The 22,967-nt window shown below is 39.8% G+C and overlaps 1 long non-coding RNA gene across 1 annotated transcript in view; it reads left to right on the forward strand.

Annotated features, from left to right (window-relative positions):
• The first annotated feature begins 5,070 nt into the window (after window positions 1-5,070).
• LOC108901537 (uncharacterized) overlaps window positions 5,071-22,967 on the forward strand; it is a 183,362-nt gene continuing 165,465 nt past the window's right edge. Inside the window, exons 1-2 of the long non-coding RNA XR_001963927.2 lie at window positions 5,071-5,347; window positions 5,535-5,650. This is a non-coding gene — a long non-coding RNA (uncharacterized LOC108901537). The remainder of the gene's footprint in view (window positions 5,348-5,534; window positions 5,651-22,967) is intronic.

Below are 22,967 nucleotides of genomic sequence, written 5' to 3' on the forward strand. Positions count from 1 at the left end.
GGTTTACTGGGAGGTTATGTCTGCTATGTGCATTAGCACAATGCTAGTTGCTGCCCTCAGTGTGTGTGCTGTACTTTAGCTGTAAATAATCATATTTAAGAACAGTACTGTATTACTGTAAACTTAGAAAAATGTCAGTCAGATAAGATTACAACAGATGAATTATTGATTTAACACTTTGAGTCTTTAATCAGAAGTGTTTTAGCGGCAATTAAAACCGAAATCACATTGTTAGAGAACCCCTTTAGGAACCCTTCTTCTTCACAGTGTGTGATGGAAAAAGATGGCAGAAAGTTGTCTTTGTCTGCCTCCCGAGGCTGAAGTCAGTGCATGTGGGAATTTGTGTTGGAGGTCAATTGTGTCTCCGTCTAGGACACTGAATCCAGACCACCTCTCCCTGTTGATCAATCAAAGAAAACCAAACACCCCCCCCCCCATCAGCCACCATGAAATCATGCATAAAGAAAAGAAAAGGATTCTCCAGCTCTGTGCAGATGCTGAAGTTCAGCCTCCTATCGTGGCTGACCCGCCACTGAACTTCTCCGCTCTGTCTCGTAGTCACTGCCAATGTAAGCAGATGCCTCTTCAGGGTTCGCTTTCAGTCTCTTATTTATGCATGGGATGATAATACTATCCTGCATGTGATACTTCAAGAGAGGGAAGAGTCAATAACTAATGGAATTCATGCTAAACAAGCACTCCTCTTCCCTCTTAGTGTACCACCCAGGTTTTCCGCTGATACGCTCACCTCTGCTGAACGTCGACTCAGAGCCCACACAGTTTGCCGCAACAGCTTTAGCCCAATTACTGCAGGTCCTGCTGGATTGAGCCCTTTATATCTCCAGCTGGGAAAGCTCACTCCTCTAAACTCCGAGAGCAGGGAAGCTTTTGGAAAGATCTATAAAATGACATCCAGAATAAAAACCTCCCTCCTTGACGCTCCCTCTCTCCCTCCCTCGCTCCGTGGCTCCATAATGCAGGGTTTTAAAATTTGAAAGAAGGTATCAGTCTCTTTTAAGTCCTTGCAACTGGATACTTTTCATCCGCTAAAGTTTAGCAAACTGTAAATCAAAAGTTGTGCTTCAGAGTAATCAAAGGATACGTCCGCAGTTCGAGGATCATCACAGTCACTCAGAGAGAGAATAAACAAATTCAGAACATGTGATACGGACCAGTAAGAGTGAAATCTCATGTTTAGATCTCTTAGCAGGTGAGAAAGAAACAGGTAAAATGGTAATTGGGGCATATTGTCCTTTTGAATCAACAATAAATTGAACTTGATTTTTATAGCATGTGTGGTTCCCCTCTGCTGAGAACACATTTAATGGATTTTTTTTTACTGTTCAACTTTACTTTGTTGAAGTTTTATTGTTTCTTTTTGTTTGTTTCTTTTCTAAAAGTAAAATGGCAGTCTCCCTGTCCTGTGCAGCCATCTTCCAGTTTGGGTGTAGGAGGCAGACACCCTCTCCCATGTTTAAGGGTGGGCTTAAAATTCTCACCTTTTAGATAAAGCTTATAGTGACTGGCCGGCTCAGGGTTGTCTTAAACCATCCCCTAGTTATGCTGCTGTAGGCCCAGACTCCTGGGGAATAATACACTGGGCTCCTCTCTGCTCTCTCCCTCCATCTGTACTCATTCATATCCCATTGATGCAATAACTCAGCCTCTCTCTCCAGTAGTTTTTTTTAGTCTTAGGTCCCCCCCCCACCACCACCACCACCACCACCACCAAGATCTGGGTCTATATGAAAAGTGCCCTGAGGTAACTTCTGTCAGGATTTGGTGCTATATAAATAAAAATTTACTTGGCTTGGCTTAAAGTTCTTTGGGTAAAAGCACTATGTAAAAGCAGTCCATTTACCATATAATATATTACATTATGTTCTGCATACAGAAGTGCTATTATGTAACATCATTTATTTACTTTGTCTGACATAAAACTCGAGGAACCAGTTTTTCAAACCAGTCATTACGATTTTGAGGGCAGTGTTATTCACTGTGTTTCAGATTATTTTTTTTCAGTAGGACTGAATAAAATAGTCTTTTATTGGTCAAGGTTATTTGTTTTATAATTTTTTAATCCAATTTATTTATTTTTATGTGTTTTTTAGTTTAATGACTTTTATTATTTTTAATGGTACATTGACTCATTCTCTTATCAATTTTACATGCTCTTTCTGATCAAATCAGTTTTATTTGTTCTTGAAACTGTCCTTAGATATTTACCAGTTTCATTTTTGGTCTGTGTTATGTACAGTATTATATAAAGTAATATAAGTTATTTGTGGTTCTATATTAGATGTTATATGTGTTATATGTGCCACTACTATCTCACTCTGGATTCTTCAAGTTAAATACAGTTACTATTATTATTTTTCTGAATATAAAATGTCTTGTTTATTTGAAAATCTTATCATTAAAGCAATTCTACACAATTAAATCAGGCTGTCAGATACTGCCAAATAAATCAACCCCACTTTCCTACCTAGCTCAATACTGTTATGTCAACATGTATTCAATGGCACAGTGACAATAAATACATAAAAGTGAATTTCATCTCATAAAACAAGGAGGATTTATCTTGTTTTTCTGCAGAATATATCTCTGGGGTCACCACAATGTCACAAGGACTACACACTGAGAGTGATGTTGCTCTCTTGCTGCTTGTATTTTCTCTGGTAACATATATTTTTGACAGTTCTTTACTTTTGTTAGTGGAACTTTGGCTTCTTTATTGGCAAGCTACACAAAAGAAATGCTCTCCCAAATAGTAGCAAGCAAGCGAGCGAGCCCCGACCTTTAATAGTTGGAAAAGGATTAAGTTAGCTTACAGATCTGACGATCCCAACGAGGCAGGTGTGCTACAATAATGGTAATAAATCAAAACACTAGGAATTTTGGAAGCAGTCGAATCTGAAAATTGCATGCTGGTGTATTGGCCCGAACGCTGCAAATGCAGTGTACATGTGTGTGTGCATAGCTAGACATAATTTCCAGCTCCTATGATGAGCAGTTATTAACGTCTAAAAACAAGACACTGTTTCTTTTACAGCAGCTGAACATATGCTTTCCTGTGATTGACTTTAAATTATGTGCACAAGTATGCAGCCATAGTAATGGTATCATTATATCCTACTGTGCAAAATGTATGTCAAATAGACTCATAAGTGCTCTGAGAATAGAGTGTAAAGAGGCTTCATCTGAGAGTTCAGAGGGTCAGCTAAGACGGCTTTGCCTGAATATTTCCAGGCAATTAAATTCAGTGGTGAGAGTCTTGTGAAGACCCTCCAAACTCTGCACCTGGTTCGTATTCCATCCTCACAATCTGCTTTCTTTGGACACCGCATCTTCCTCTTATTTGATTTCAGCTCTTTGAGATATAAAATACACACTGATGCTTAAAAACTCGTCTTTTGGGGGGACGGTGGGGTGAGGTGGGAGAGACCAGGGGCCTTTCTGAGCAGTTTGGAAAAAAGATTTATGGAGATTTGGCAGCAGGGTGTGGACTGTCAAAGGAGTTCTGAATGGGACAGAAAGCCATACAGACTATATAGCAACAATTATAGGATCTATTAATGCTTTTTTTGTACCCACCGCTTGAACAAGTCCATCTTGGATCCCGTTCGGGTATTTTTATGAGGCGGTTCAAAGGACTTATGGCACCAAATTTTACTTCACATGGTTCCTGTCTTTGCTGAACAGTGTCAGCAAACACATCATCTGATCTGAGTGATGCCTTATAGATGCAGAAACCCTGAATTTTCATCTGTGTGCCACAGTCAGGATGGTCTACATTTAGGTTTTTACTGCTTAGCAAATGGAGGTGGCTCCAAGGTTAACAGATAGCAGTAAATTCCTGTGCTTTCATGCCATTATCTTGAGTAAGGGTACGTATAATGGATCGTGATAGGTTTACTGGTCCTCCAAAGTCCTTTCTGGCTATAAGTATGGAAAGCTACTTTTGTTGGCAAAAACAAAATACTTCATCAGAGACATGAAGATATTCAAGTAATCAAAGTTGGAGACAGTAGATGCTGGTGTCAGCATTACTGCTTCAAGTTCTGCAGAACCAAAAAGCTGAATGAACTGTTTTTCAGCCATAATCTTTGTCGATCCAACAAAGGGTTTTGCTTAACATGCATGACCTTTATTAACCAAGAAGTCTGACTCCATCCACTTCCAGTTTCCATCGAACTAACCTTGGTAAACTTCACTGTCTTTACAAGGCAGGACTAACAGTGGATAAAGAATAGTTTTACTGGAAAAATCAAGGACAAACATCAGGAAAAATGGCAGCCATACGCATTCTCAATCAATCAGAAAGACATGAAAGCAGAGAACAATCAGTGAAGGTTTGCTCAGATCTGTTCGCTGTTGGTTGACATTTTATCAGCTGTAGCTTTCCAAACACGAGGCCCCCAATCAATGAGGCGGCAGCAATAAATCAGACTGCATTTTGAGAATTACAGCATGTCTGAATGATTGCTGATATCGTCAACTGCTGTCTGCATCTGTGTGTACTACTACCGTAAAGATGTGGAAAGTGTAAGTTTACCTTAAAGTGACAGTTGAGAAGGATAAACATGGATGCGGGATTAGAACTTAAGTTGTCTGGGTTGTGTTTTTCATTTCAGTGTCTTTAATAAGGGATAAAGGCTGAGATAGATCCCATTTTCACGACCTGAAAATTAATATATATATCATGATATGACAAAGGTATGCAAAATCACTTTAAAAAAACAAAGAAAGAAAGACAAATCTTAACTAAGCGTTCACTTAGTAGTTATCCAGTAGTAATCCATTTGGTTGAGAGCTCTTGAAACAACTGGTATTTTATTTGTCAAATCAACACATTTTCATTTTTGGTTGTTTTTTGTACAATTTACTTTTTGAAATGACTTTGGAAAGGAAAGAAAACATGACATCGAAACAACAAAAAGCTATAAATAAATATTTTAAAAAAAGACACTAAAGCTGCTCCGCCCACCTACACATGACAGACTCTACTAGCTGCATCCTAAATCCAACGCACCCTCGGAGTGACGCGAGATAAACAAACGGCGGCGTTCGGTCCTTTAAGACCGTCTTTGTCGAGCAAGCGTCGGTTCTACAAGTACCGGTACACGTCCAAGAAGAAGGCTTTCAATAAAAAACTGGCAAACCGCCAAAAACCCAACTAAAGTCGCGTCGCTTCGGGACCGTTTCGTGGAGGAATAAACCGTTTAGGTCTCATCCACCTGTCGAACAAACACACCTTTCACCCTAGGGGACCGAGTTTCCGGCGGCCATGTTGGCTAGTTGGGACCTGTTATTCTTCCTAAAGAATTAACTGCTTCAAGTCATCAAGGTACAGCCCTTGTTTTTATGATAACATGCTTGTTGCTTAGTCTGTTGAAAAGGCGGTGCTTTTCTGTGTCACTTTCAGTCACTGTTCGTGTCTTATTTACATCTAAACTGCTGCTATCATATGCTAATCGCCAATTCGCTGCTAATGTTAGCCACAGTTGCTAATTAGCCTTAACCTTTGACATCAGGAGACAGCAGAGTTTCCGGCAGCCATGTTGCGGACAAGTTGGAGCTGTATCTGTCTTCCTAATGGATTAACTCCTTGTTGAGATGCTTCAAGATGCTTTTGCTTCACTTCAATAAGGTAGGACTGCTGTTTTATGCTAACATGCTTGTTGCTATCTACTTACGTGCAGCACTAGCACTGATGTGTCTGGCTTGGTCTTGATGTGGTAGAGTTCATTTTTTCCACTTCATTGTCGAGACCTGTCTTATGGTGCTAATGGTAAAATAAGGAAACTCATGTTTGAGTGTTGTGTTTTGTGCTAATTTGATTGTATAGTATGTTTTCATCCAGGTTTTTGCCAATATCTTTAGAGGCATTCATGCTAACTGACTGCATATCAGCTTTTTAATAGAGGTTAATTTGTGTAGTGGCTTGTGGGATGTTAATGTTACAGTTGTCTGTCAACAGCCCACTTGCTTTTTGGAAACTCAACATGGCTATCAACACATTTGCACACTTATACTCAACTGTAAAGCAGTGGTTTTATGTGTCACTTTGAGTTACTGTTCATGTCATAATTATATCCAAACTGCTCTTGTACATTTTATAGTGCTGCTACACTGTGTTGTACTCATTGCCACCCATAAGCGCACTGTATATCAATTTACTGGTGCTCCTCGGCTACTTATCAGAGCAAATAGGACAGTCACTTTTTATTTGACGCTTGATATGCGTCCCATTGGTTTTGGGGAAGCACATTCAAATTAAGATTTGTTTAAACTTCATTTTTGGAAAAAATGACAACCCTAATGCTAAACATAATTTTTAAAAAGAGATTGTCTGCTCCAAACCATGTTTTCTGTCAGTCTAATATTCTGCCAATCATAATTATCTACCCGTTTCACTCAACCAGATGATAAATTGTATGTCTGGCAGTTGTTGTAGAATTGCCACGCGGTGGTTTGACTCTCATATGGGCGGTGCTCACATTATAATACTGTATATTCCCACTGTGGTCTGGGATGCCTACCAGGGGAAAGGCCATATTGTGGTTGGTGCAGTCGGCCAACACATAGTATGTTAGCTGGTGTCTGGCTTTGTATTTAATGGGGTTTTGGGAAGAAAAGAAGTTTAGACACTAAATATCAACTTTGTAATTTTCTATTCTCAGCAATTATTCCATTCCACTTGAGCTGGCTGACAGGAATAACTTCAGATACTTTATTTTAATGCTTCTATAAAGGTTCTTGTGCTTTGCTATGTTTGTGACTCCTTGACATAACATAGTTTAACTCTATTTTCTTGTCCATCAGTGTAACATCAAAATGAATTGATTTTAAGCGTTCTCTTATACATTTTGTGGCTTCTGGTTTTAATTTTGGGAAAAACATACACAGAGAAAAACAAAGTTTGTGGCCATACTTTGCATTCCAGCATTCTGTGGCTTTGTGATACCATAGTACAGATGTTTGGCTGCTTTAGCAGGTCACATTGGTCTCCCAGATAGTATCTGAGACGACCAAAATGAAGATAAGACTACGGAGCAGGGCAGGGCTATTTGGCGAGAATCATTATCTTCTGTATACTCAGTGGGATGTAACGTTACCTTTTTGAAACGGTTGAAAAGGTGTGTTGTGTGTCATATCTCGCAGCAGATATCACTCTGCTGTTTATCCAGCTTTAGAAATCCAAACCATTTCCAAATGCAGATGTTGCATGACGTCTATTCGCTGCAATTTCCTTGTCTTATGAGGAGTTGTGACTCCTCTTGGTTGCTCATTTCATTCAGTTTCCAACATCGTGTGTGTTTACCATACATTATTGTAAATTCCTCATCACATATTCATTGTAATGTCTGATTTGTTGTTTCGCTGCAGTTATTAAGATCATTTTATTGCCCCACCAGACTCCAGAGGCAGTTAATCTGCGACTTTGTGTAGTTTCCTGTAATAAGCCATTTTAAACATGAATGCTCTTTACACATACACCTTCATATATTTATTTATAAGTTTATCTATGGCTGGACTGCTTACATTTTTCACTAAATGGCAACTAGCAACTATCTGGGTGCACAAATATCAAGTTAACTAAAGAAGTTTGTGAGAAAAAGAGCTTGAATTTAGGTCTTTAGCTTTTTAGATGAAAATTCTTTGTAGCAGTTAAAATATAAATAAGAATGCACAAATACAAGATAAATAAGATGTGAGCAGACTTATTAGGAGTGAAAATCATAGGGAAAATAAAGTAAAAATGAGTTCTCACAATTGAGAGGCAAGATCAAGAGAATGACTGACTTAGATTTTAGATTAAAAAATGACTGAATTTAAGCATTTATTATCATTACCGTGGCTAGTTATTCTTATATGAGTCGAGCTGATCAATTAACTGGTCTCAGAATTTAAGCTGTACTTTCCCCACTTTTTTATATTAGCTGTTAATCGTCAAGCCAACTCAACCAAAGACTCTCTACACGGTCATCTCAGCCGCTGCAGCTCATCACTCTGCAGTCGGTATCAGCTGTCTGAGAAAGTAATTAGATCATCTCCAAAAAGGCATTTTGAAGCTGAGAGGCCCAAGCCTTCCACTTAAAGGACGAGAGAGATGTTAAAAGATGTGTACAGTTAGAGGTCGACCACAACTGTGATCCACAGAGATGTGGTCCAGTAATTGAGGATGCTTTGGCCGACACTCAGCCCCCAAAGATGATATACGGTGTCCTGATGGTTTTCTCTACTCTGGGACCTTTTGGCGTCTGAGACAAAAGGAGCCTGTGCTGCCATTCGCTCAGATGGATGAGACGTGAACGAAGCTGAAAAGGAGCGAAGCCTGGAGTCTAAATCTGTAATCCGCGCTCTGTGCAGCTCATTGATGAGGTGCAGCGATGAAATGCTTCCTCCATAGTGTGTCTGACAGCGCTGCCTGTTTGTGATATCCAAGATCCGGGAGTGTTTTTTTTTCTCCCCTCCCAATTGCAAAACTTTCCAATCCCAAATCCCAATTATAGTCTCAAGTGACTTTTGGGGGGATCCAGAACCTTTTCCCGGTCGAGGACCTTTGGCCGCTGGTTTGATTTTGAGTAGTTCAACATCAGTTTTTATCGACTTGAGAAAGCACTTTGTTAGCTGTGTCCAAGCAAGAGGCCTCTTCACAAATCTGGTTAGTGGTAAGAGGCACTCCACCAAGACAGCTCAGTGTGTGTGTGTGTGTGTGTGATTTTTCTTTCTTCTTTTTTATTTTTTCTACGTCTGTGTGGAGTTTCAGGCTGGATAAGAGAGGCAGGACATTAGAGAGCAGCCAACAGGGCCTGGGTTTTCCTGGCACACAATAGCAGGAAGTGCTGCCACACTATAAATGGAAGCTGAAATAGTGGCAAAACACAGTCAGCAAAGGCCTTTCTGCCACCAGCCAATAGGATTTATGTGCTTTTCTGCTCTCTTTTTTTTCCAAACTTCCAAACTGTGATAATGGAACTAAACAGAAAGGAGTACCAGGAAAGTTGTACGTTCAGGCCAGGCTCAGTAATTATTCAACCAATAGCTTTTGAAAGTCGATACTAACAGTGATAGCTTAAGATGCAGCCAAAAACTGATAATTGGTGCCAGAATTCTGTATAATTTCAACCACTGTCTGCCATAAACTGTAAACTATAAAAAAAATGTTCTGGGAATTCATTGTGTTTTCCAGAATTTCATCCTTTGGAGGATGGAAAACTAAGCTAATGATTTTTTTTTAAGGTGGGTTAACAGCTTCTCAAGGCAAGGGTTTTAAAAACCTGGCAACACAAAAAAACCCATAAAAATCCCATAAAGTAAAATCGCATCAGTACCTCCATCATATTGATGGTTCTACTTGATGATATCTACTCACCAGCACCAGCTGATTTGTCACAACCCATTTTAAAGCTTATATAAAAATCACATTTGCTACTGTGCTCTTGTTGGATTCACATATTCTGCATTTACACAATAATAAATCCATGTGTGTTAACACACTTTTAAATCTAGGAAAAACTCCATTGTTCCTTGTGCAGTAATGTTATCTACCAGCTACTTTAGACTAGTATTTTAGAGGTTGTTTTGTTGTTTTTGCACTTTGTACTGGAGATCTTTAGGTAATATTTATGCACTTAGTATATTTTCTGTACAGTGTTGTTGTCTTTTATTGTCGTCACCTGAGTGCAAGTCAAGTTTGTCAAGTCAAGTGACTTGAGCTGATGGTTTGAGGTCTATGATATGCCTTTTCCACCAACATAGAAAGGGTTTTGTTTTGGTTGCACACCTAGTTTTGAATCGTTCTGAGAATTGCAACCAAAAATGAACTGTTGGGAAGCTAAACCTCTCAGTAGACTAATGGTAATGTTAATACAGTGTTGTTTTGTTACAAAAATGGAAGTCAGTAACTCTAAAAGTTGCAGAAATTTATCTTACTTTCCTTCTGCAGAACTGTCAGGATCTTAAATGCACTTCAACTAGATTCAGACATTATAATAAAAATGCGGTGAATATGCAGTAAAGGGATCAGTGGATAGTTAAAGTGACACTGTGAGACTGGTGAATATGCAGCATTGTTTAATCTAGATCTGCAGATAAGTTCAGTCACAGCAGAACTTAAATGATCTCTGAGGGAAAACTGGGTCAATGCAGCAGTGGAGAATATACTGTGAGTAAGAAAACCTCAACCACAGCTACTGCAAAGATCAAAGACACCACAGATATGATGCCACTTCAATGCTTTAATGCTGCAAAAACAAGACATAACAAAGGTAATCTGTTTGCCTTTCACTGCAGCTACCTTCCTCTGTGTGCCGGTCTCTCTGTTTTAGAGTTTAAAGTTCATCGCTCTCTGGAAAACACATCACATCCTTCTCCTTGGAGAAGCCCTCCCTGTCCAGCGCTGTGTGGCTCGTTCCCAGGAGTCCACGAAAAACTTCACAACCTCCCCCCTCCACCAAAAATGTCAAGGGTAGCGTTAGTGAGAAGAACAGGCGGGAGGCAGAGAGAGGGAGATCTCTGCAAAAGTGTTTAGTCATCAGGTTGAGATACCTTCCTTAAATGTGTGGCATGAATGTGGTTTGCAATTCAGATAATCCCACTTGATTTAAACGCATAATGAAGCACATATCTACTGTACGTTTGTGCACAGTACATTTATTCTTAGCTGCAGGCTCAGAGCATGTGGGCAGAGATACCTGGAGATAAAAAGCAAATCAGTTTAAGAGTCATGTTTGGACAGCCATCTTTAAGACTCCATCATGTGGATTAACCTCCCTGCCCTCTGCGAACCAGACGGTAGAGATAATAGATCGTGTTTGCAGTGCGATCTCCAGTGGCTTCAGACTTGGACGTGTTTTCGACGCTGGACTTTGCTTCACATACCTCCCCTTGGGTGTTTTTTTTTTCCTTATGTCACGATAAATCATTGTTACTTCCTAAATTTCATGCATTTTATAATTCACTTCTCTCCCCCCTGTGATGTTAAATAGCACGTTTGCGATCCCAAATTATCCCAGCTGATGCCAGAAGACTTTCACAATGTAGTTTGCTTTCTGCATTCCTCTGCAGCAGAGGCGTATTTTGTCAAATTGCTGTATGACAACCGAGTAATTGTGCATTAAAACCTAAATCCTTGAGTCAGTTTTTCTCACTTCAGATGAAAAAGTGATACTGGACTCGGATCCCTGGGGGAAGCTGCGCAGTAAAAACAGCTACTCCAGCTGTGCATACGTGAATTAAGATGTTGGCATGACGGATAAGGTTGAGAGTAAACAGATGGACACATGCCAGCATTCTTCTGCTCCCAGCATCCTTTACATTCAGATGGATTTCTAAAGCATGCATGTGCTTTTTCAAGAACACAGACTGAAATTGTTCTGCTTTTCTTACGATCAAAACCACTTGAAAATATCACTGTGAAAGCTTTTCTTGTGGCTATAATTCAAGGGCATGAATCCCACTGACCAGAGATAATGTGATCTCCGCTTCAAACTTGAAAGCTGTGGCCAGTTTTCTTGGCTGTTGTAAATCTCACCAGTAGCGGCGAGTCGAGCCAAGGGCGGGTCCGGGTTAGTGGGTCAGCCTGCCAAGCGGCGGCTCAGCTGGCATGTCAGCCTGCTCGCAGATAATGTCAGCACATGAGAATGCTAATGGGAACTAAGGGCCTGCCAGAGAGCAGGGAGTTCTGATGACATTACTCAAGTGACAACCTATAAATGGTTTGAAAAACAAAGTTTTGTGCTGTGTCATAGAGTCATAAGTCATCATACACGAATTGTTGTTAAGGCCAGGAAGGAACAGCCCTCATCAGAACCAGGAAGTGTTGTCTATTAATCTTTATTTGTTATGATATGGGGGGATTTTTTCATCTAAATCAGGAAAAGTTATTTAAATGAGGTATAGCCTAAAGTTCAGAGATGCTTTTGAGCAGTTATGAGCACATTTTGTCAGCCTCTTAACCCCCTTTTTGCACATGAACCTGAAAATAATGTACCCAAAATTTTACATTACAGTCATAACCCTGGTTTCCTTTGAAAGGTAACTCTTTAACTTTTACAACCAGTAAAAGAGTGAAAGAGATACTGGACCTAAAGTTACAGAGCAGGGGTTTGTGCAAACATGAAAAACCATGGAATCTGAACATAGCTATTTCCAGGCCTGGAGAAGCCTTGCAAAGCTTGATAAGCCCAGAAAGTTTTGGAAAAGTTAGGGAAACTTGCTGCTCAAATACCTGTGAAATAAAATATGCAGTATGTGATTCAGTTAAGGTGAAGTGAGAGCTCAGTCACATCCCCTTGACATTAGGTTGCTCTTTCTGTGTGGGGTAACGTCAGACTCAGCTGCAACTTTTACATTTTGACAGGAAAATTCTGATTTTAATAAAGTCTGGCTTCGCTTGGACAAGTGTAAGGCAAGGTTTGAGAGAGACCAGACTTTGGGACATGCAAAATGTGGACTATGTAGAAAAATGTTTGACATTTTTAACACAGATGTACTGCTAGCCAGCCATGCTAAAGGAGCCAAGAAAGCCCTAACTGCAGAGGTTGTGGGCGTTAAAGGGCTAATTAGGTCATGAAAACTAGCCTCAAAGTCAATGAAAAGTCATGAAAAGTTATTGGAAAAAAATGTGAATGAATCCAGGCACAAACATGGCAGAAATGTAGTGTGTTTTCTCCAAAACTTTTCAAACCCGCCCAACTTATAAGGGCTGCCATGTTTTTAAAAGCAGCACAACACAACACAGGTCACCTAATCCAAAGCTAATCCTGAGTTTCCATTCATGAGCAATGTCTCACCGGAGCAACAAGCTAACCTCAGATCTGTTGTGGTAATGTTACCGGCTGTTTCATTTTTAAAAAGCAGCAAATAGTCCTGCCTTTATCCATGATTATTCCACTCGTGGTGATGAATCCAGTGTGCCTCTATGCTTCAGCATGGCTCACTAGTTTCTTATATTGTGACTGTGCTTATAGTGAATGCACCCCACTGGAAATGAATTTTTAATTTATAATATTTGCTCCCATATGTTTGAGTGGTGACAGTTACTCTTGGAGGATGCTGTTAAAATGTTGACTTAGGAATTTCATGCAGCATTTACCTCCAAACATCGACATGTGGAGATGCAGGAATAAAACCTTCCAATGCTCCACAGTGTGAAGAAATGATGTATGGATAGCTAAGCGTGACAGGAGTCTGTTTTACATAAACAAAGTTCTGTTGCTAATGCTGTTGTTTAACTTAGCAAACAACCACCTGTTTTTGATTATGAGACAAGTTCTGACCCACATTTCTGAAACCATAAAGATCTTATTACTTGATTTTTACAGTGAGAGGAAGCAAACAAATTGAAGATGAGGTAAAACCTGAAAGTTCAGATTTCAGTCCACGTTCAAACCCCCTCACCCTCTTTTTTTTTTTTTTTTTTTCCCTCTTCTGAGCATCTGGGATCAACACATCTTGATGCTATTCAGACGAACTGATTGGATATCAACACAAGGCATGACAGTGTGATTGGTAATGTTGCTAATACAGTACAAGGAATCTTGGACAGGTCGTGGAATGATAATCATTATGCCTGCAGTGACTCACCCCAGAGTAAACATTAGCTTAGCCAGTGGATATTTCTGGCCACGTGCACCTGTTTGCATGTCACAGGCTAATTCATAACTCTTCGAGCGCCTGCGCTATGTAAGGAACACATTTCAGCCTTAAACAGCTCCATATGGACAAATACACTTGTCGAGAAGATTTCGGTTGACTTCTCGCTCGCCATGCTAAATTAGCTCCATACCACTCAGCCTGTAATAAGCTGTGGATCTAATTTGAGCCATAAATTTGCCTCTGCAACAGCTTGCACAGAGGATGGACACTCAACTAAGGACTTAATAACTTAATTACTGCAGCGCCACATGCTGCTCGGACATCTCCAGTGTTTCACGGGCCTCGTAAAACCTTGTGTTTAATCAGCTTGTAAGGCGCTCAGGACATCAAACGCTACCACAGTTACTCCACCATGTGTGAGCACTCTCGTCTCCTTCTGATGCACATTACTTAACCTGTGTAAAACTTGATTGGGCCCACAGTGGCTCCTTATGCCCGAGCTGTTTTGTGACATTTCTTTGTTTCATTTTGTGCCAAACATTTTTTTATGTTACACCTCCCTCTATACTTTTCAGTCCAAATCTGTTCTGAATTCTCACCGTTTTCTAAAGTGCTCAAATTAAACGAGTGGAAAGAGTTCGACGCAGCTACGGACAAAGGCGTTAATATGAATATCCTGTCGTGCCATATCCAATAAGATGGCACATTAACACCTTAAATGAGCAGCTGTCACGCTCACATCTCTACTGCTATAGAAAGATCAGGGCTGAAACAATATGTTTATTAATCTGCAAGCATTTTAATAATCAAATGAAGCAAAAAAATGTGCAGATTTTCTCTGTTTTATATCATTATTAACTGGCCATTTTAGAGTTTTGGACTGCTAGCCACACAAAACAAAACATTTAAAGGCATCACCTTGAACTCTTTCACTCATAAATTATCCATTAATCATAAAAATATTCAGCAGGTTAATTTATAATTCTTCAACAAAAATGAACAAAATCAGACCATCATCCTGCACTTATGTAAACACCTTACTGCGTCATAACGTGTGGCTACATGTTTAATTATAGTGAAAATACAGCTGCACTTATTTTCACAGATGACTGAGCTCGTCATGGTGATGCTTTTCATTCCTTTCAGTCTCTTCAGGGACGATGAAAAGGGAACACAAAGCGCCGTCTTCTCTCAATAACTTTGAACTTGCCTCAAAACAAGTTTGAAACGCCGGTTCTCACACACGATGGCCCCAGAGGTGAAAATTTGTGAATCGAGCCTATAGATGGAGAACCCCCCCGAACCTCCTTCCTCCCCCTCCACACCCCGGAAGAAAGCACTAATTAGCTCAGATGTCCGGGCAAATACACACCCCGATGCACCCTGGGAGATGACAAGGGGGGTGAAATAATAACATGTTGTTGTTCTTGAAAGATCTGAGACAAAAGACGGTAGGTGTCACATCCAATTTGGTGCAAGAAAAGTTGAAGTAATCTATCTAAATCTGGTCATAAAAAAAACATATTGCCTCATACGCATGAAACAACAGCTGCAGAATTATGAGCTCATAACACATTTTGTGGCAAATCAGGGAATCCCTCTGCCTCCACGGGTGGAGATGAAGCCATGCGGAAGCTTCTGTTCCTTTTTGGCTGGATCCAACACAGCGGTCGCCAGTCCCGAAGTTGATTTTGATTGCACTGATCAAAAGAAGCACTGTGTCTCGATATTTTACCAGAGGGAGAGGAGCAGGGGACTTCAAAGACTGCGCCATTCTAATCTCATTTGGATTATTTAATTAAGGTCTCAGGAATATGAGAGACAAAGCAAGACCTGCGGTTGTCACATTGCCGAGTGACCACTGTGTGTTCGTATGTCGGGCCTGTATCATGCAAGATGAAACACACACCCTTGCTGTGATGTTAGATGAAAACATTTTTTACTGTGCATAAAATGTTGCAGCACAGTTATATAGATTTTGGCAATGTCTGCTCGCTCTTCCCATTTGTTTTGGTTCATTGCACAGGTTGCTCTTTGTTCGTTTAATTGTCATTCCAGAGAACATTCCCCAGCTTGGTTTAGATTGGTTCATGATGGGCAAAAAATACTGGAAAAAACTGGGGAAGATATGATCGTAACTGGGCTGCAGCCACATTTTATGTTAGATGTGGAAGTGATCTCAAGCTGGGCTATTATTAGACCTGGCCCTGGGGGAGTGCTCCTTAGTTTAGGGGGTAACGCTTTGACCCAAACCTGGTATCACTTGGCAGGATTTAGAGAGGGTAAGGATGTACAGTCAGTGTGTGTTTGCATGTGTAATGAACATGTACAGTTTGTTTATGGATGGTGACGACATACATGATGTCAACTCATAAACTCAACCATCCAAATTAGGCTCAGTAAAAAACACAGCTTTATTGTTATGACTTTAACCTTTTATATTTCCTTTCATGGTGCGTGAACAGTTCTTTTCAATGAACATTGCTCTTATTACTCTACATTACTCTTTTGTTAGCTAGCATGCTCTTGGTGTTTTTGCACCATCAGACAATAGCCTACTACTTAAATTAGAGCATCAGTGGTTCAAGTCAAGTCTGTTTTATTTATATAGCTAGTCTAGACTGTACTCTTTATAATATTTACAGAAAGACACCCAACAATTCCCACCATGAGCAGCACAAGGTGACAATAGCAAGGAAAAACTTTCTTTTAAGAGAATATCCGAATCCAAAAATTGAAAACCGAATGTCTACCCAACAAACAAAGCTCCAAATATATGTCCAGCATAAACACAATTTCCACAATAGTGATTGCTTTAGATACCTAAAATCTAAAGGATAACATTACCCTGAAGATAACATCTATCACATTTATTTAAATATATGAATATCTACCCAACATAATAATGCGGTTCTAGACCTGTAAGCCACTCCCAACATCTTTGCAAACTAAATACACCTCATCAAAAAATGTCATATAATTGAAATGAAACTGCTTTGATTGTTTTCAAAGAACATGAAGCTGAATTATTATTTTTTAGCTGGCTCACACTGCAGTAGAAAAACAAATAAACATTCACACTGTGCTTCCAAAAACCCCAGAATTACCTTGTCCTAATAGTACCGAGTACAGGGATATGTCATTAAAAAGAACACAAATATGTACCATTAAAGAGGTTACAGTGCTAGTTTTAACTGCTCCTAACCACAAGTATTTGTGTTATCGTGAACACACTGAACTTACAGTTTCCTCTACCCAGAGTAATGCCAGATGGTGCAGTAAATCCTGGCCTTTTGGACCCAAAGAACTTGGATTTCTCCGGCTGTTGTTGTTGTTGTTGTTAAAAGAAATTTGATGGTTATTTTTATGCTCTTTCTGGAACTCTACACATACAGATCTCAATCAGTTTAATGTTTCAGAGAAGACTCTGCTTTAGAAAAAGGTATGTAAATTGCTGTGGGCTTGGTGGCTGTTCAAACTTACCACAGACAAGGGTGATGAGATAAATACAGATACAGTGAGGACTGAATTTTCATAACTGTTCCTTTAAGTCCATTGCTCAAGGACCTTTCATTGTTCTTTAGGGTTCAGGTTTTCTTGTCCTGACCTCTCCGTCAACGATCTCGAACCTCTCTAACCTTTTAGCCTCCATGAAGCCTCTCGTTACGACCATCAGTTTTATCAAAGACCCTGGTTTGACTCTTTATTTTGGATTAAAAACACATTCCAGTGTGAGTTGCAGATGCTTGTGGGCACCATGTGGATACAAGAGAATTACTTAATGGAGTCTGTTGTTAGTTATCATGGGTTTGGGAGAAAACCAACTGTCTGTGTAAGAGACTAAACAAGTAGAGGAGAGGCGATGGATGTACAGGTCCAAAAGTTCAGGAGAGGATTGGAGCATTTTTATCTCCAAAGGCCAACAGTGAACGCTGGGCTCAGGTCAGATGTAACGATCGAACTGTGGGGTTCAAGATGGGTGGCTGCAAAGGCAAAATAAAAGTTTAATTGGATATTTAGTTAATCTAATAATGAAACAACATGGGTAAATAAGCCTGCAGGTAATGGTACTCTGGAAAAGGTCCTTTAAACGTACAATACGTCTTGTAATACTGTATTTCTAATGATTTTACTAATTTCCTGTTTATCGCTAAAAGGCTGTTTCTTCACTCCTTCAGATATGAAAGATAAACCGCACATCATAAATTTAGTGGAAGTTATTTTTTGGATTGTTAAATGACTCATACAAGTCACTGCATGTCGTGTTTGTAGGTTAAGAGTCCTCCTCTGTTCGTTGTTCACCTAGCTAAGCTAAGCTAGCTAAAAAAGCTATATTTGAGATTTTAATATGGACTCTTGGGAGACCAGCCTCGAGCTAAAAGAGTTCCAAATAAATAAACCGATAACAAAAATAAAAAATCCCCTCTTCATCAGCAAAAACGAGCGAGTGTCTGACCTTTTGTTTGCAGCCTCTTTGTTGTCCTGACTGACTTGCAGGTTACTCACCGGTTACTTGTGGGCAGGTATCCTCAAAAATGTCGAACTGTCGAACTGCATGTCCCCGTGAACAAAACTTGTCTCCATTTTACTGTGGTCATGTTTGTTTTTCTGTTCTATTCTTACAACACATTAACCGCACATCCACTCATCTACACCACTGACTTTGCCCAGGGCTCCACACTTAACTTTTTACATCAGCTGCAGCGGGTCTGGGCCTTTCAGGCGCAGGGATGGGTGTAACAGTCACCACAGCATCTTTATTGACGAAAAAACAATCGTAGTACTCTTCATTTTGAATTACCTGTATGTTTTAATGTTGTTAAGTCAGAGTACAGGGCACAAAAAGTCATCTGCAAAATAAGCACTCTTTTTTTGGTTTTCCAGGCCCCATTCATCTTCTGCATAAATGCAGGTGATGCAATTGAAGGTGTTTGGTTGGCATATGAGTACAAAAGAGCATCAAAAAATATGTGGTTATTTGATAAAAAATCGAAGGTGCAAGCTTGTGTATTTAAAAAAAAATTGGAGAAGTTTAACTATGGCTCCCAAGGTGCTTTTATATTAAGAAGCAGCTGATCCTCTAAGCTTAAAATGATTTATTTATTACATGTGCTGCAAAAGACGAGCGGAAGCAATGAAGCGTTTTGAATTTGCTACAGCATCTGATTCATTCCTCTGACTGAGGCTCATGTACTGACTGCTATGAAGATTATAGGACGGAAAGAACCATTCTCTGCTGGTTATATATGAGAGGCTGGAGCTCAGAAAGGCACATGAAATAATAAACGATCCATCTCACATCCGTCACTCGGAGTATGACTGTTAGAATAATGCAGACTGCACCATTATAAGAACTGATTTATCTCATCATATAGTAAGATTTCAAGCAAACTAATGGGCTACAGCAGCAAAGGGACCACACCGGGTGCCGCTTTTGTTAGCTAAGAACAGGAAACTGAGGCTACACTAAAACTGGACAGTAGAAGATTATAAAAACATCTGAGTCTCGATTTCTGCTGCAGCATTCGGATGGTGGGGTCAGAATTTGGCATAAACAACATGAAAGCATGGATTCATCTTGCCTTGTATCAACAGTTCATGTTCATCTTATTACAACCCACAGTAACGCCTTCTTGTTAAGCGACACCTAGTGGCTGTAGTACTTATGACACCTATTAAGTACAGGTAGTATAGTGGTAGAGCTGGCAAATCTGCAGCAACAGCTTGATACTGTTATGTCAATATGGACCAAAATCTCTGAGGAATGTTTCCAGCACCTTGTTGAATCTATGCCATGAATAATTAAGGCAGTTCTGAAGGTAAAAGTTGGTCCAACCTGGTACCAGCAAAGTGTACCTAATAAGGTGGTCCCCCCCCCCCCAAATTTTTCCCATGGCCTGTTCACTTTGAGGGTATTAATTAAAAGACTCATTTTTGTACTTTATACATGTCTCAAAGTATGCTGTATGTGTTTTGACCTGTGTTTCATGTTAAGAATATTTTTAAACCTTAAGGAATACTGTATATATGGCCGTAAACATTACGCTACATTAAAACCCAACTGAATATACAATATGTACTGTGTACACAATGTAAATATACTGAGTGAAACACATTCTCGACAGCTTACAGTTCACTTGCCAGTTTCTCTTCATTACCCACATTCAATGAAAACTGTCTTTAAAGCAGTTAAGTGTTAGTTCATATCCTAAAGCACAGCTAAGTTTAACAATAAGCTGTATAGCTTTGATGTCTCTAAGAGCTTCAAAGATGAGAAGTTTTCCCTCTTAATCATTAATCATGCCCTTGAAGCAGGAAAGTTTTTCTCAACTGAAATGCAAAAAGACTGTTTTTTTTTTTTTTTGTTTTTTTTTGTTGGAATAGTAGGGATAATAATGTAGATTCATCTAGGCCAGGCCCCCAGTGGGATTTCAAAAAAATAAAGACTGTATAGGAAGACACTGATCATCGTCCAACATCAGCAGAGGGGTTGTAATTGAATCCCAATCGATATAAACAAACTGTTTGGGTATTAAAGATCATATAAACTCTGTAACTGTGGCAAACAAGCTTTATCTCCTTTCATCATGCAACACCTTTTCGAAAATATCTGCTATCTAAATAAACGTACTTAGTCATGACATGTACTTAATGCATCCAAGACTGTCTGACATCCAACTCCTCCTTTCTCTGTAGAGCAACTTTTGTTTAGCCTTAAATCACGGTTAACTAAATAGTTTGAATGGATGTCAGATGTTTGCCATGGTGGACATGTAAAACTATGTAAACTGAGAAATAAAGTGGGAATTCAATAAGTGCTGTGAGACTGTCCTCCCCTTTTGAGTTTTTGCTTAACAGTTTCTACAACTCTATGGGTTTTCCACTCTCCAAAAGTTTGCTTACTTTTTGAATAAATGTAAAACAAACCCAAAAGACATGAAAGACCATCTAACCCAAAACAGCGTTTCTCAACCCCCCCCCCCCCCCCCCTTAAGGGGAGTGTTTTTATCTGTCGTTATTATTAGCATAAGGTCATTATATTCCCAACGTTGTGAAAGAGGAGAGTCTGTGGAGGAGTAAATTTAACTTTCCCTTAATTTGGCTGATAAATTTGGAATCATCCAGAAGTGTAATCTGATTTAAAACTCCTCTCGGCTGCTTTTGAAGTCTGTGAAAATGAGGAATCAATTACGGAGCACACGCCCATTTATTTCTGTGTTCCTGGAGAAGCGCAGTCATTTGCCTCATTTTAACTGTGTCAGTACTCTGTGATTAATTAGCCACAGTGCACACACACATCTCAGAAAGCCTCCAAACACCCTCCAAGCTTGTTAGCACAACCTGCCAACTGCAGTTAATGTTTCCACCTGTTCGTTTCAGGACAAAAACAGCCCCCCCTCCACAACCCTCCACCCTCCTGCTCTTTCATCATGTGTGATGTTCATCATGGCAAGTTGACCCAGCTCCTTTCCAATCACTGAATAACAAAACTATTTTGGCTACTTGGCCCCTGAAACAATGGCAGCTATTTGAAAAGTCTGTGAAATCGAGGATTTGCTCTCTCTCTTTTTTTTTTTTACAGTGTTACTAATGCCTTCCAGAGACTTATCAAAATGAAATTAATATGTATTTCTTATTCCACCTGCTTTGACTCACAGCTCACACAATGGCTGCTATTTTTCCCTTTTTTGGCAATTCCCCCCTCACCTTATTGAACCCAGACGTTGTTGCATGTCGCCGTTAGATCACGGCAGAAGCTGCTGACGTTTTGATTTCATGGCTTTGCCAAAATTGTAGCTGAATTACTCAGAAAGGGAGCTTTAGCAAATTAGCTGACATATAACAAACTAGCTAATTTTTCCACTTAATAACAAAGCAAACCTAAAGTTGACCTGCAAAATACTGCTTCAAACTGGCTGGAGCTTATTCCCCATTCACACTTGTCATCTCATATCTGCACAAAATCCAGATGCAATTTAATACTCTTTACACTTGCACATACAGCAAAGGTTTTAGGCTCTAATTCTCCACAGTTTTTCAAAGTATTTGGCAGGTAGGTTGTTCCAAGCGTCTTGTAGACACCATGATGTTGAGATCAGGTCTCTGTGGAGACCAGACCATCTGCTTTAGGACTGCTTGTTCCTGAAGATAGCTCTGTATATTTGGACTAGTTGTCCTGCTACCCAAAATGCTCACAGATCCCAGAATCAGTCACATGGAATTTAATCGATACATTCCTATCGACAAAGTTGTGGAGTGTGTCTTGAAGCAATATCATTTCCACTACGTGGCAGCAACCACAAAATTTAACAGAGAAAACCATGCCGCCATCGAGCTGTCATAGAAATCCAAGGTAAACATTAAGCACATAGCACAACTGTAGTGTTTAGCAGCTTCTGTCGGCTTCTCAGAGCTACTTTGCACTCTAGTATTTAGTATTTATCTATTTGTTATTTTTTGATAGGTGTGCTTTTTGTTGAACTACTCTTTGTACCCTCAAATTGCCCCCTTGGGGATAAATAAACTTTTTTGAATTGAACTGAATTCTTCAGTGTGCTAAAGATGCATGAGGTGACTAAGTGCAAATGGGTTCATGTTTTCTTGTTTATTTGTCTCGTCAGCCTCTTACTTCATCAGTTATTTTGTTGAGTGCATTATTGTCTTCACATAAAACAAAGGAAAACTCTATAAACTGGAATTATCCTTTAACTGTACTCTCCCAGAGGATCAAAATTGGAAGTCAGCTCTCAGAATTTGCCTTGAGGTATGAAATTCTCTGAAATAACCTGCGCTGAGCTAAAGCCTCGTGTCATTCTCCAGACTTTTGACTTACTTTCATCTCTTTTTTGTCTTTTTTTGCTGTCTGATTCTGTGCCAGTTTGCTGACAGCTTTCTGACAAAGGTCTGTACATCACGCCTCCCATGTTTGCTTATTTGTCTTTGCCTGTCTGCCTCCGGTACAAACCTAAAAATATTTGCCAAACTAAAGCTCAAATCCTCTGTGATTCTGCTGCATCAAACATATGTAAATTCTTCAAAATGCCTTTTTGCTCCCTGGACTTCCACTGGAGGAAAGTAAAGAATTTCCTGCAGGGTCATATCAGGTCTTTGTGCACTATTTTTGGCATCCCTCGCTCTTTCCTGTTTTCAGAGTTTTGTTGGTACAACACAAAAATTGTCCTACACAGCAACAGGTGCCGTCGAAAGTTCAGAGAGTCTAACCTGTAATTGACCCCAAGCCTCTTATTGTTTTGGTTCGACCATTAACCGCCGACATGTCCTTACCCCTCCCCTCCCGCCCTCCACACATAAACAACAATGACCGCAGTGAAAGAAGATTAATCCCTGAAATTGACAATGGG

This window comes from Lates calcarifer, linkage group LG8 (assembly GCF_001640805.2).
Source record: "Lates calcarifer isolate ASB-BC8 linkage group LG8, TLL_Latcal_v3, whole genome shotgun sequence".
In the NCBI taxonomy this organism is placed as follows: domain Eukaryota; kingdom Metazoa; phylum Chordata; class Actinopteri; family Centropomidae; genus Lates; species Lates calcarifer.